Source organism: Mus musculus, chromosome 12 (assembly GCF_000001635.26).
Source record: "Mus musculus strain C57BL/6J chromosome 12, GRCm38.p6 C57BL/6J".
In the NCBI taxonomy this organism is placed as follows: Eukaryota; Metazoa; Chordata; class Mammalia; order Rodentia; family Muridae; genus Mus; species Mus musculus.
This window is the reverse complement of record NC_000078.6, coordinates 69,448,402-69,463,355: the sequence shown is the minus strand read 5'-3', so window position 1 is coordinate 69,463,355 and position 14,954 is coordinate 69,448,402. Positions and strand designations below refer to the sequence as shown.

At 46.4% G+C, this 14,954-nt stretch overlaps 1 long non-coding RNA gene across 1 annotated transcript; it reads right to left on the bottom strand.

Moving 5' to 3' along the window:
- Positions 1 to 509: 509 nt before the first annotated feature.
- On the bottom strand, positions 510 to 1,560 carry Gm40434. Its single transcript, XR_872790.2, has 2 exons — positions 1,301 to 1,560; positions 510 to 859 (listed from the first exon to the last, which is right to left on the bottom strand). It is a non-coding gene; the product is annotated as a predicted gene, 40434 (long non-coding RNA).
- Positions 1,561 to 14,954: the final 13,394 nt, after the last annotated feature.

Below are 14,954 nucleotides of genomic sequence, written 5' to 3'. Positions count from 1 at the left end.
GCCTGTCAACACATCTCTAAGGAGACTGTTCACCGCCCTTAGAAACACTGCCCGTGCCTTAAGAGGCCCCTTTCCCTTTGCCTCAGCCTGAGTATCTCTCTCCTTTATGCTGTAGGATTTTGCTCAGGGACTCCTGAGCCACAAAACTAGAGGAACTCTAGGTGTCATTTTTACATAGTGTGGTCCTCGGTAACCAGCTGTGTGATATTGTACAAGTCACTCAACCTCTCTGTTTCAATTGTTGCATTTACCTCCCGAGAAGGGGCGCGAGGGCCCTGTCAAATCTTATTTGGAAAAATCCTAGCGAATGAACAGCACCTAGCATGTGGGTGGCCAGCACTCCTTGAAGATTGTCTATGGGGACAAATGAAGGATTTCTCCTACTGTGCTGTCTCCTAGATTTCCATCTCAGGAAAACACACGCCTCTGCAAACACAGGACAAAGATGAGAAAATGTCCTGGAATCCCTTTATTCTGTTCAAAACCCTTAAGACATCAGGAGATGGGACTGCCTGTGTGCAGAGTCTTTTAATTACACAACCTCTGAGCTGACTTGGTTAAGTTTTAATCGAATGGTGGACTCCCGATGAGCACCCGGGCTTCAGAAACACGTGAACAAAATGTAAGGTATGGTCTCTTGGTTCTAGTTCCTTTCCAGTGACCGACTGTTGCTCAGTGAGGCGGCGCAAGGCTTTTGTTTGTTTTCTTGGTTACAGCAGAGAATAATGCAAGAGCCTCCAGATTGTCTCACATGGAAGTGATAGATGGATGCCAAATTCTCTCTGCAGAGGCCTCACGTTGGCTGCTCTCGGCTGTTCAGAATGTAATTTCATGCACATTGCAAACGGCCCATTAGTCACTGGCAAGGAAAATTAAATTTTCAAAGTTGCTCTCTCTAACAAGCCTTCACCACCACCACCACCACCACCACCACCCCTCCGTCTCACACACAAAAACCTTGCTGACAACACAACTCCTCATTAACGCAGAAGAGAAGCAAACACTCCTTGCTCCTAGCCGGCTCTCCTACCCATTACTCCCATGATGCTTTGGGATTCAGATTTGAATCAACCAAGTTCCCGATTCAAAACTTTCCCTCCCTTCCAGGAGAGGAGCATTTGTATTTCAAAATCGTGGAGCCGAGTGTCTGAAAGTTATTTGCCAACTTCCGTGCCTCTGGGAAAGGCATGCTCAGTCTCGACCCCACCCCTCCCCTTCCACGTTGGCACGGGATCGCTTCCCGAGCTCTCCGCGCTGTTGAAAAGAAAACAAAGGCGTTTGCTGGAGAAATGAACCATACTATGTAGGCGGAGTCAGGTTCCCCCATAGCGTCCTCACTTCTCCATCTCCTCCCTAGAACCAGCAGTCCACTGAGTAGGGTCTCACGGTGCTGGGCGTGGCCTGTGCCTGAACAGGAAGCCCTTTACATGGGGAGCCAACTCTAGTCAAAGGTGTTGCGGATGGTAAAAGATTTAATATTTGCCAGCAACCAGCAGGTTTTTTGAGGGGGAGGGAGGGGGCAAAAGTGGTTACCGTGGGAACGTTGTGAGCCTCAAGTGACTGTCATGAGGTGAAAAAATACTCTTAAAATAAATACCAGAAAAGGCATATTTATAAATCTCTTCCCAAACACCTATCTTTTCACAGGGGGAGTGTGTTTTTAAAGCTATAGATATTAAAAGGGGGAGGGGCTGACGTTCATGACAGAATTTGTCTTGATTACAAAGGCCAAGCCAAGTAAGATAGTAAGTACAGACCTATAATCCCAGCTCAGGTGGCTGAGGCAGCACGGCAGTATGTCACTACCTGCCCTGGCTACATGGGGAGACAGGGAGACCTCATCCCAAAAACATCAAAAATAGATAATCGAACACACACACACACACACACACAGCCCGCATAAATTGCCTCTGCCACTTCCTAAGGTTTGAACCTGTGGTCTTGCCTACACTAGCCAATATTCTCCCATTGTGAGCTGTACAGTTAGATTTTAGTCAGCTATAGCTTTGAAATTGTACACCACACTTAAATGGATTCAAGTAACTTATTCAAAACCAATAAAACGCTACTTGTTTGGGACCCAAAGCACACATTTTATGTCTGAGTTGTGCATTACTTCTAGACTTCTAGACAAATCAATAAACCATAATTTTATTTTATCTTATCATTTTATTTTATCATTTTATTTTATCATTTTATTTTATTTTGATCACGCAGATGGAAAACCCTTGGGCACAGAACTGGCCTTGCTCCAAGGATGCTCCATTTTCATTTGCCTCCTGGAAAACAGAACTACAACTGTATGCAGCAGCCACTGGCCCAGATGCAATCAGTTTCAGGGCCTCTCTTTCAGTTTAAGACAGACCATGAGATAGTTCTGACCAAAAATACACAGAAGTCCCCGAAAAGAGGGATCCTGGAGACAATTCTGTACACTCTCACAATTCTGTATTACTGGTAACCAAAGACACTGACCTGTCATGTGACTGTCTTTCCAAGGATGTGTGGGTGGTACACAGCCTTGGAAGATAAACTTACCACGTCTCCAAAGCAAGAGGAGGTCTTGCTTGGAACCTTGGAAAACAGATAACATTTTCCTCCAGAGCAAAGGGCAGACCTGTCTGCAGTCTGGGTAAGATGTGGGGTCCATTAGCTCAGGGTTCATTGCCTTTGAAGTAGCCACTGCTTAGGCAAGTACTCTTAAAGGCCCGTCTGCTGCACTCCTGGGGTGGTCATGGCTAGATGGACTGCTACCAACATGCTGGTGTGTGTGTGTGTGTGTGTGTGTGTGTGTGTGTGTGTGTATCTCTGTGTGTCTGTCTCTCTCTGTGTGGTGTATATGTGTATAAATATGCATATATGTGTATGTGTGAATCTGTTATATGTGTTATATATGTGTGTGATGAATGTGTGGGTGCATATGTGTATGGGGGCATATAAATATGTGCTTTATGTATGTATATACACACATATATATACATATATGAGTGTGTGTTTAATGTGTGTTGTAGATGTGTGTATATGAAGTATGTAACATGTTTGTATAGTATATATATATGTGTGTGTATATTTGTGTGACATATGTTTAAGTGTGGTATATGTGTATGTGTGTGGTGTATAGTTGTGAGTGGGGGTGTATGTGCCTTTTTGTATGTGTTGTGAATGTTGTACATGTGTGTGATGCATGTATTGTGGTGTATGTATGTGTTTGTGTGCGGTGTATGTGTTTGTTTCTGTGTGTTGTGTATGTTGTATATGTATGTGGTGTTTGTGTGTGATGTATGTGTGTGTTTCTGTGTGTTGTGTATGTTGTATATGTGTGTGTTTGTGTGTATTGTGTATGTTGTATATGTGTATATGATATGTGTGTGGTGTATGTGTGTGTTTGTGTGTATTGTGTATGTTGTATATGTGTATATCATATATGTGTGTGTTTGTGTGTATTGTGTGTGTTGTATATGTGTATATCATATATGTGTGTGGTATATGTGTGTGTTTGTGTGTACTGTGTATGTTGTATATGTGTATATCATATATGTGTGTGTGGTGTATGTGTGTGTTTGTGTGTATTGTGTGTGTTGTATATGTGTATATCATATATGTGTGTGTGGTGTATGTGTGTATGGCACACATGTATGAGCATTAGGTGTCCTGCTTTATCACTCTCTACCCCATTCCCGTGAGGCAGGTTATTGTCATTGAACTTGGGCTCCCATTTTTTTCTACCTGGTAACCCACAAGTTCCAGTGATCCTTTTGCCTCAGTCCTCCTTATACCGGAGTCGTGACTGCACAACCCAGCTCTCATGTAAGTGCTGGGACCTGTACTCTGTCCTCAGGCCTACGCAGCAAGCACTTGTAAGCCCTGAGCTGTCACTCCAGTGTGTGTGGTATGTGCGTACACACACAGACACACACATACACACACACACGCCCAGAGTGATCAAGTTCAGAGGGGTATAAAACAATGTTCCCAAGGGATTAGGGGTGAGAAAAAATAAATTATTGCTTGTTGGTACAGTTTCTGCGTAGATTTTTTTTTATGTTCAAGAAATCTTAATAGTCACACAACACCAAAGATGTGTTTAATGCCAATGATTTGCACACTTAAGAATGATTAAAATTGCCAGGCATGGTGGTACACAACTTTATTCCCAGCTCTCAGGAGGCAAGCAGATATCTGTGTGGGTTTGAAGCCAGTTTGGCCTACATACCAAGTTCTAGGCCAGCCAGAGCCTCAGATCCTGTGTAAGAACAGCAACAAAATAATGGTTCAGTGATATTGTTCCTCAGAACAAAGATTGACCTCTGGCATTCTCAAACACACAACCCACAGAAATATGCACATGCGCCTGCACGCTCATGCACGCGCACACACGCACACACATGTACGTACACACACACACACACACACACACACACACACACACACACACACAGAGTTAATAAAACCTGAAGAGGTAGGCTTTGTTTGCATGAGAGGAACTGATGAGGCAGACCTTTAAACTCTTTGTGAGTTTATTTTAGGCTCTCCTTGCTTTGCCGCCTTCCGTTCCTGCCTGCTTGGTGGAGCAGAGCAGCTAAGACTCAGTCAGAGGATGCTCTAGGGGAAGGGCTCCCAGTGATCCTCACTGCTGCCTGCCTCTTCTGGGACATTTATCATCTGCTTTATTCCAGTTCTTCAGCTCTTGGGAGTAACACCCGAGCATCCTCCAGCTCCCTACGTGTGTGTTAAGCCAGAATTTGTGGGATGGAAATATTATTGCAGGATTCCTTCCATCCCTATCGTCTGTTTACTTTCCCTTCCTGTGTATTTCATAACATGGTGCAGAGGAGTCTGACTCAGCACGTACAATCGTCTGTGCGATGCTTGCCACTTCCTCGTGACCTACTTTATACCCAGTTGCTCATTCTGGCATTTGGAGTTCAAGTTTCAAAAAAAATCCTTTTCTAAATAACTGAAATATGTTTCTGAGGGAGAAAGAGAATAGAAAACGCAGTGTTGGAGGGCTTGCAGCAACCCTCAAAAGACCCCAGATGGGGTGTTCCAGATCAGCCCGAGGCTTCCTGTCTCGCCTGCAAAAGCTCCCACGCTTTACCCTCTCCTGTTACCCACAGCTGTCTCTTCACGTGCTCTTCTGCTCTTACTATCATTTCCCTCCTAGGAGATCCCCCATCTGTCACCAGGTGCTCATCCTTGCTACTGGGAGACTCACCACTGAGCTTTCTCTCCCCTGGGAGTGTACAGCCTGGGTCTGGAGCAGGGATCCCAGTTCCTGGATGACCAGCACTGTAGAAGCTCCCCCCAGATAATTCTGAATTGTAACCTCAGGCTCCGTTTTTGAGCATCACTGAGACCGGGGGAAAGGAGTAGGATACCTCATGGTCTACTTCAGAAACCACAAAGCATTGAGGGACCCTAGGAAAAGGAGACTGGGGTGGTCTGAGAGATGAAGGGAAAGTGCCCTGGACCAGTGGGGAAGCACAACAGGTTCTGTGGGTGGTGGGGCCATTCCTCACAGAATGTGAGGGTAAGACTTTGGGTCCTGCTCCTCCCACCAACAGCCTTGAAATGCAGACGACACTTGCCTCTGTGAGGCAAAGATATACAGTGATCTACCTAGTAACAGAGGTCTTGGACAAGGCCTTGCTTGACCCACCAGTCTTCCCGTCATGACGATATTATCTGCTCTAGGGCTGAGTTAACATGTAGAAACCTGGGATTTCTGGGACAGGGAATCTTGCAAGAATTACTGAATGGTCCTTGTGGAGAGTGAATAGTATGGTTTTCCTTTAAAGTGGCTGACTTTGACCGTGGGCAATACGGGTACCTTGTACATTTGATCCAGGGTGTCTGAGCATCACTGCATGGATGGGATGAACAAACTAATAAATGATAGCTACTCTTCTCTCTCTCATCCTTCTCTTCTCCAACTTCCTCTATCTTATTATCTCCCCCCCTTCACTCACACACACACACACACACACACACACACACACACGTATGCAGGAACACACTTGTTCATGCAAGCCTGGAAATTCCTTCAAAAATGACATCTTCTCAGGGAATGGGATTATAATGCAGTTTCTTGAAAATGTTGCTCCTGGGCCTTACACTCACTCCTCCTCCAGTATATTCATCTAGTAACTCCTGGCCTAGACTCAAGCAAATTAGCAGGGGTGGAGTGGAGCGACCATCAGAGAATCATGAGCCAGCATTGAAGGGGTAGCTGGAGGGGTCATGATAGCTAGAAAACATGGCAGAAGAGCTCAGAAACTCAAGAGGACAGAAGAGAACCCCAAGGCAGTGTCTCAGTGGCCACAGTGGTCACCAGCTGAGCCTTCCAGCCAAGCTGGCTCACTGGGAAGGCCATGGCAGAGGGACTGGCTGTGGAGTCTATGGGATCTGCCTCACAGTTGCATGAAAGCCCTGGAAGAAAGGAATGGAGGGTGCAGATTGCCTCTCTGCTGTGCCTGCTTACCTTGGCATGTGTCTCACACCAGAAGGCTGCCTTTTATGCTGGTGAGTTCCAAGCTGGTGAGTGAACGAGCCTGGAATCCGCTCTGAGATCTCAGTTTGGAGTGAATCATTGAAGCGGTTTCTATATGAAAACCTTCTTTCCTTGCCTAGTGTATGAGATGACTGTAACACTCTTGAAAACAGGGCTGTTTTTCAGCAAGCTGAGACCCTCTAACATCCCCACCATCCGTTTTCCTACTGTGATAGAAATTGACTGTCGGTGAGAAATACTTTGAGATGTGTCTGAAAAGCATTAGCTTTTCCTACATTGCCTCCATTCCAACGTACAGCAGACACCTCCCCTCTCCCACTCACCCTCACCCCCACCTCACCTCTCCACCACACCCACTCTCCCTCACCCCTGCCACCCACTCCATCTCACCCTCGCCTGCCTCCCATGAGTCTCTGTCCACTTTAGACTGTGATCATCACCTTGAAATCCAATTGGAAACTAAAGAGGCCTGCGGGGGAGAGTTTGGGGTCAAGTCCTAGCTGTACAAGTGTGAGACCGTGAGTTCACATCCCGGGGTTCGTCGGTGTACAACGTAGGTGTCATGCTGCTTGCCTGTAACTCCAGGGCAAGGAGGTGATGGCAGGTGAACCTCGGGGGCGCCCTGGCTTGCCAATCTAGCAGAAACAGTAGGATCCTGGTATGGCAGGAGACTGACTCAAAACGTAACGCTGATAAACAGTTAAAGAAGACGTCCCATGTCAACCTCCACCTTCCACACACCTAACTGGCTGGTAATGCTCTCTCTCTCTCTCTCTCTCTCTCTCTCTGTGTGTGTGTGTGTGTGTGTGTGTGTGTGTGTGTCTGTCTGTCTCTCTCTGTCTGCCTGCCTCTCTCTATTACATACAAACACACACACACACACACACACACACACACACACACACCATTCAAAAGAACTTTTCTTTGTCTGGTTCAAAGAGATAAAGGCAAAGGAAGAATGCCTAGGGTATCACCAAGGATAAACAGAGCCTGACAATGTCTTGCGTTTATTTTAACTACAAAGAAATGGGAATGGGGAACTGAGATCAGAGCCAGGCGGCCTGGAGTCCTACTCAGATCTACTTCCCTCAAAGTCACAGACAACCAAAACCTCTCGGAACAGCTTGTGTGTGTTGCTGTTACTGCCAACAAACCCACCCAAAGGAAATCATGTCATTTATTAATAATGCTATATTCCTTCTTCAAAAGAAGAGGCCCGGGAGAGAGAAACGCCAGTGTGATGCCAGCTACTTGAAGATGTGAAATTTCCAAAGAGCCCAGTGTTAGGATGTTCAGCTCTGAAGCCCTAGAACAGGGCTATCAGGATAAATACAGAAAAGGCAGTGGGCTCCGAAATGCCTGGTACCAACCAGGGCGTAGACACTCACACTGAGGACACGGAAGCCACAGTGCCCAAAGAGACTTCAGGATGCAACTCTCTTCACATTTCTCCCAGAAGACTTTTAATGGCCTCTGATCTGGGAGGCCAAGCCGTGTCTCAGAAAAGGCTCTGCACCTTCATCAAGTCTGTCTCTGAGGGAAAGGGCCTAGGGGTTACAGGGCTGCTTGGGCTCTGAGGAAGAACCTTGGTTGGCTCTGTTAGAGCTGAGGAGGCTCCCTTCAATGCTTCTGAAGAGAAGGGAGAGCCAGCCCACAGGCAGGTGAACCTAGCCAGGATGGAATTCGAGGGCCTGGAGAGCCAATCTGTGCTGCCTTCCACCAGAGGAGGCAGAAGGGGATTTCAGAAGGTGGGGATGGGGTGGGGTGGGGTAGGAGTGGGGCATTCTCTTAGTTCAGGGCTTCTGTAACCATGGTCTTTTCCACTGAAGCCAACCAACTTGTAATTCAATTATCCCATTTATACTCTTCTATGTCTGCCACGTGGCTGGTTACCTCTCCTCAGTTTCACACATCTGATACTCTGAGTCTGGCGCTCTCTCTCTCTCTCTCTCTTTCTCTCTCTCTCTCTCTCTCTCTGCCAGATGTCACACCTTATAATCCTGCCTCACCTTATTGTCCATCAGATTTTATCGGCAAGTAATGCTTCCACATAGAAGAGAGTATCCCCACAGGCCTCAGTGACAGTCTCTGCAAGACCGAGAACAACTGATATTTCCCTCCTCAGCCCCACCAGGCCTTGACTCACTTTCCTCCTTTCATACTTCCTCTCTTAGTGGTCCTCAGCTGCTTCTGCTGACACCAACACTACAGCCTTCAACACTTCTTTCCTGGAGTCCAGACTCTTGCACCCTTCCCATGTGTGGTGGTTTGAATGAAAATGTTCCCCCATAGTCTCATAGGGAGTGTCAGTATCAGGAAGTATGTCTTTGAAGTCTTCTTGGAGGAAGCATGTCACTGTGGGTGGGCTTTGAGGTTTCAAATGCTCAAGCCAAGCCCAGTGTCTCTCTCTTCCTGTTGTCTGCTGATCAGGATGTAGAACTGTCAGCTACCCTCTCTCCAGCATCATGTTTGTCTGCATACAACCATGCTTCTCACCATGATGATAATAATGGAGTAAATCCATGAACTGTAAGCCAACCCCAGATAAATGTTATCCTTCACAAGAGTTGCTATGGTCATGGTGACTCTTCACAGCAATAGAAACTCTAACTAAGACACCACAGCCATATCCTTCCAGACATCTCATTGCTTTTTCAAACCCCAAGCTGCCTGCTGACTAAATTCTACTTTCTTCCTAAACACACCCATGATGCTCTTATCTACTGAGCTGTGGGGCTAGGGGGATCTCACACCCATCCCATCACCTAGAAACCTTGTCCACACTGCCCAGCTTGTAATTCACTAAGCCCTCTCAGCTTATCTCCCAGACCACTAACCATTATAACGTATCTGACCTTCCTTTGGTCTCTCTTGCTGGGTAAATCTTAGTACAGGGTAGGCAATACCATGAGGAGACCCCTGAGATCATTCCCCTCAGACCCTCAAAAGTGTTCCCGGCCTCTTTGAGAGTGTTACCAATCTTCCACCAGTATCCTCAACCCCTTCAGATGTGTTCTTTCCCCGCCAGGAGTATCCTCAGCCCTTCTGGAGTGTTCTTAGCCTCTTGAGAGTGTTCTCAGCTCCTCACAAATATCCTCATCCCTCCCAGGAATGTTCTCAGCCTTTCAAGGATGTTCTCAGCTTCCTTAGTAGTTTTCTCAACCGACTCCCCCATCCCACCCCTGCCCCGGGCGTGTTTTCAGCCCCTGGGGGGAGGTGGAGGTATTCTCAGCCCTTGAGACAGTTTCAGCTCCTTAGGCTATCTGCTGTGTACTGCCCACCTCTAGAAGACGACAGCTGATTATTTCTTGGGTGGGAGGGGTGCACTCTGTGGTGAGAGTTGGGAGAGTTAGGAGATGAGAATCTGGAGTTGATGCTGCATCCCCCTTCTCTCTTGCTCATCCTTTCTGCAGGTGTTAGAGGATTCTTTGGCTGGTCTCTCGGTTTAGTCAGGATTCAGTGATTCACCGAGGTCGCCGCAGCCTTAGCTCTGACCCTGTCTCCAACTAGCACCCGGCTCAGTTCCCCTCATCTCTGTGGACTCCCGGAGAAGACTCTGAGGCTCAGTTCAGGCATCTCCATGACACGTGTACAGCTTTGTGCTTAATCCATCTCACATGGAGATGAAAGGCGGTCCAAAGCCCGGTCCTTACCCAGCCACTCTGCTCTGAGCTCCTTATGATGAGTCAGGGGTCTGAAAGGAACTCTCCTCTCCAATTTCAGCCATGAAGCAGAAACTCAGGGTATGACGCACAGATAGATCAACCTCCCAGAGAAACAGACTGGTCATCCTTCATCTTTGCCCTTCCTGGCCGCTGCACAGGTAGTCTAAGAAGTCCACTGCTAACCCACCTCTCTCCCACCAGAAGTAGAAGATACTTTCTGCATTAACCAGGCAGGCCTTGAGATGTGCTTTGAGCAACAAAATGCTTTTAAGATGGAGCTTACAATGAAACAATGCTCTGGTACTTCTGGGTCCACACATTTAGTGCACTGGCAATACCTTCGACTCTCACCTGGAAGCCTGCACGTGGAAAGAAGTCCAACCATATGGAGGTCACCATGCTACGCAGAAACCCAAGCTAAAGGGAGAGAGGGAGGCCTAGGCAGTCGAATGGAGGCACCAGATAGCCAAGTAAAGAAGTCTTTTTTATTTTGTTTTGTTTTGTTGTTTTGTTTGTGAGTGTTGAGACCCCAACTGACACTCTATAAGCAGAACCATCCAGCTGCATCCAACTCAAACTGTAGAATTCTGGGAAGTGATATTAACTGGAGTTAAGCCACTTGGTTTTGACGGCGGCTAATTCTGTAGCGATGGCTGAATGAGCCGTCTCTGCAGCCGCCTTCACATGCCTGCCTGCCTTCTGCTCCATGTCCCCACCATGCCGGCTTGTAGGCCCCGGCTCCTCCATGCTACCTCTCTCCACTCCTCTTGTCCAGCTAGAATCTCCTTTCTCAGCTTTCCTTTCTGTCCACCCAACTTCATCTCCACTTCTGCTTTGCCTCTTGTCGCTCCCACAGCTTCCCACGACAACCTCAAGGATGCTGTGAACGTTTCTTCATGCAGCTGTCTCCCCAACACCAAACTGGGATGTGCTCTCTGGGTGTATTCTGCATCTTCTGCAACACCAAGACTCACTTCTGGTGGAAGTGTGAGCAAGACCCTCAACTTCCAGCCCAGGTTCTCAGAATCAGTTGGGGGTCACATTTGGTTGTCTAACAGAACCCTGCCCCTACTGGATTAATTAGCTAGCTGCTCAATCGTTTCTGTTTTGGGTTTTGTTTTGTTTTTTCCTGCCCCACTATCCTTCACATGTGTCTTTCTTCTTTGTGGTTACCTCAAGGCTACAACATGGTGTCTTTGTCGCTAGCCTCACACGCATGTCCCAGATAGGAAGAAGCCACAAATGCCAGGTTTCATATCTAGAAAGCACCGCTTTCCAGGACTCCTCAGAAGATTTCCACACTTTACAATAGCCAGAACCATATTACAAGGACATCCACAGCTAAGCAGAGTCCAGAGCAAACACCTAGGAGAGCCTCAAGTTTGACCTGGAAACACTCCGTACCTGCATCTGTCTGTCTGACTGTGGGGACCAAGGAGAAAATAGATGAATACTGACTATCAGTGTCTACCTCATTGTCCACCTCTAAAATAGGGTCAGAAACTCCCTTGACTAGCTGTTTGAACTTCAGAGAGACCGTGGGCAAACCTTCTTAGTAACAGAGGCATACATAGCAGCACACAGGGAAAGATATGATGTTCTTACAGTTTCGGAAGCAGCCTTTAGCCAGGAGTTTTCCTAGAGGAGCAGAAGACACACTGTAGAGACACACTTCTGCCTCTGTGTAATTCTTTCACAAATGAATTTACTTCTTGGTTAATAGATCTTTTCTTGATAATCTATTGACCCAACCGTTAATAAATCCAGCTGTCATGTGACACATGGAAAACAAGACTTGGAGAGGCACAAAGGACAGATTGGCAGTTTGGATGCTCTGTGGCTCCAGGGCTGCATATTTCTTCTCTGATTCATGGAAAAGTACACAGTACATAGACGTCAGCCATGGTTTTAAAAAATCTCAGACCGGAGAGTTTAAGAGTCAAGTCCGAAGGTCTTTGTTGCCATGGGCTAAAAAGCTCGCCTGGAAGGCAGCTAGTGGAAAAGCTTAGGAACGCCCTTTATAGCTGCAGCTTCCCCTACCACAGCTGCTTCTTAAAGGAAATGAGTGAAGACTTCTGTACGATTTTTTTTCCTTGCTAGGGAAGAGTGCAAGATGACTTTAAAAGTGAGCTCACTGGCTCACACTCCTAAAGTGTTCAAAGTAGAGTTTCACTTCTGATGGCTCCGATTGCTCAAATGAAGGATAGAAGGATAGCTGTACTCCTAGACATGTTGCTCTGTGGACAGGTCCCAGGAAGCCTCAGGATGAGAGCCCAGCAGAAAGAAGAGGCCCTGCCCCATATACTTCTTCTTCTTCTTCTTTTTAAAGTAAATTCATTAATTAAAAAAGAATAAAAAAGAAAAAAAAAAAAAGGCCTCCCAAACTAGTCCAAACTGAAGCACAAGCTTACCCAAGAATCAATTACCAATCACTGTGCAATTATGTTTTTCTTATTGGCCAGACAGGGCCACTGCCTACCTTATAGCCCAGGTAGGCTACATAAGCTGTAAGTAGGTGAAAGCTCGCCTGCTGAAATATAGTCAGGACGTTCCAGTGAGCGGGAGAGCCAGCTAAGACCAGCCCTGCAAAAGTGCCAGGACTGGTTAGATATAGACGCAACCGGAACTAGAAATACCACCGTAACACAGAGGCTGGGGAGATGGTTCAATTGTTAAAGATTTGTTGTACAAACAGAAGGACCTGCATTCCGATCTCCAACATTCATTTCAATGTCACGCCAGCTCGGAAAGGGCAGAGATGGCACTTCTTGGGAGACAGAAAGCCAGCCAGTCTAGCCAAATCAGTGTGAGCCAGGCTCGGTGAGAGAAACTGTTTCGAAAATAAGGTCTAGAGTGACTGAAGAGGAGCCTGACTTCTCCGCATGTATGTGCACATGTGTACACACACACCATACCATAAAAATACCAGTGACACCCTTTTTTAAATTATTTATTTTTATTTTAGGTGCATTAGTGTTTGAGGGCGTCACATTCCCTGGAACTGGAGTTGCAGACATTAATGAGCCGCCATGTGGTTGCTGGGAAATGAACTCAGGACTTCTGGAAGAGCAACCAGTGCTCTTAACTACTGAGCCATCTCTCCAGCCTGACACCCTTTTTTCAATGTCAATATTCAGCCCATGTTTCAGGTCCATTTCAAATGTCAGCACAGATGAATCTCCCTAGTAAGATCAATTTTTCCATCAATGATTTTTTTGTTTTTCTCCCACGATGTATGTCACATCTTCCTGTGTGTTATGGAGAGCCGTGCAGCCAGTTATTGATTTGTCCTCACTCAGCTTTGGAAAGGACTCCCCGCAGTCAGAGCTGGGCAACCTCACATTCAACACCAGCAGCCTGAGGATGAGGGCTGCTGGCTGCTGGCTCTGCCCTAATGTAACCAGACCTGGGAATGTAAGAATTGCAAGACAGAAGGGAAGAACTCACACAACTTCCCCCAGAAGCATCTTTTGGGGATATGCCTCAGAATGGTATAGTTGAGTCTTGAAGTAGAACGATTCCTAACCTTCTGAGAAACCACCAAATTGACTTCCAGAGTGGTTGTACCAGTTGGCGATCCCACAGCAATGGAGGAGTGATCCCCTTGCTACACAACCTCACCAGCATGTGCAGTCCTTTGAGGTTTTGATCTTAGCCATTCTGACTGGTGTGAGGTGGAACCTCAGGGTCGTTTTGATTTGCATTTCCCTGATGACTAAGGATGTTGTACATTTCTTTAGGTGCGTCTCGGTCATTCAGGATTCTTCTGTTGAGAATTTTGTTTAGCTCTGCACCCCGTTTTTTAAATTGGGTTATTTGGATTGTTGGTGTCTAGCTTCTTGAGTTCTTTATATATTTTGGATGTTAGCTCTCTGTGGGATGTAGGGTTAGTGAAGATCTTTTCCCAATCTATAGGCTGTCATTTTGTCCTGATGATGGTATCTTTTGACTTACAGAAGCTTTTCAGTTTTATGCGGTCCCATTTATTACTTTTCGACCTTAGCACCTGAGCCATTGATGTTCTCTCCTCAGGAAGTTGTGTCCTGTACTGGTGAGTTCAAGGTTATTCCTCACTTTCTGTTCTATTAGATTAAGTGTGTCTGGTTTCACAAACTGAAGAGAAGGGGGAGGGAGAATTGGGGGAAGACTTGTGTGAGGACTGGGAGGAGAGGAAGGGCTGGTATTGGGTTGTATAGGGAATAAATAAATAAATTTAATTAAAAAAAAAAAAGAAAACCACTTGCAGAGAGAAACTTGGATTTGAGAAAGCAAATGACTCTTCTTTCTCTTCCATCTCTCCCTCCTCTTTCTCTTCCTCCCCCTTCAGTCTGAGTGAACCCTTTCTTTAGTTTGTGAAACCTGAAATGAAGTTGATAATAGACTCAAACCCTAAGGTGGAGAAAGCTTACAAATTTCATATTCTGAAAGGGACAGGGGTAGGATGTGAGATGCCCACACCCCTTCGATGAACAAAACTGAAAATCCGAGATACCTTTGACACCTCCCCTGTGCTGGACGAGCCTCACTAACATGTCCAGAGCCTTCCTGCGTTGTTCATGCTTTTTACAAGTTGTCTATTTCCTCTTCCACCCACCCTGGCTCCATTCAAGGGCACTCCCGTTGTTGGGGGACAGAGAGGGAATCTACATACCGAGAACCTCTTTTCAGCCTTGCTTGCAAGCACCTGCAGGCTTCCCTTCAGTGTTTCCTGTTCAACTCAACAGGTTCTAATTATGTGAACTAATATTTGCTCACTATTAAACCATGTTTATTCTCGT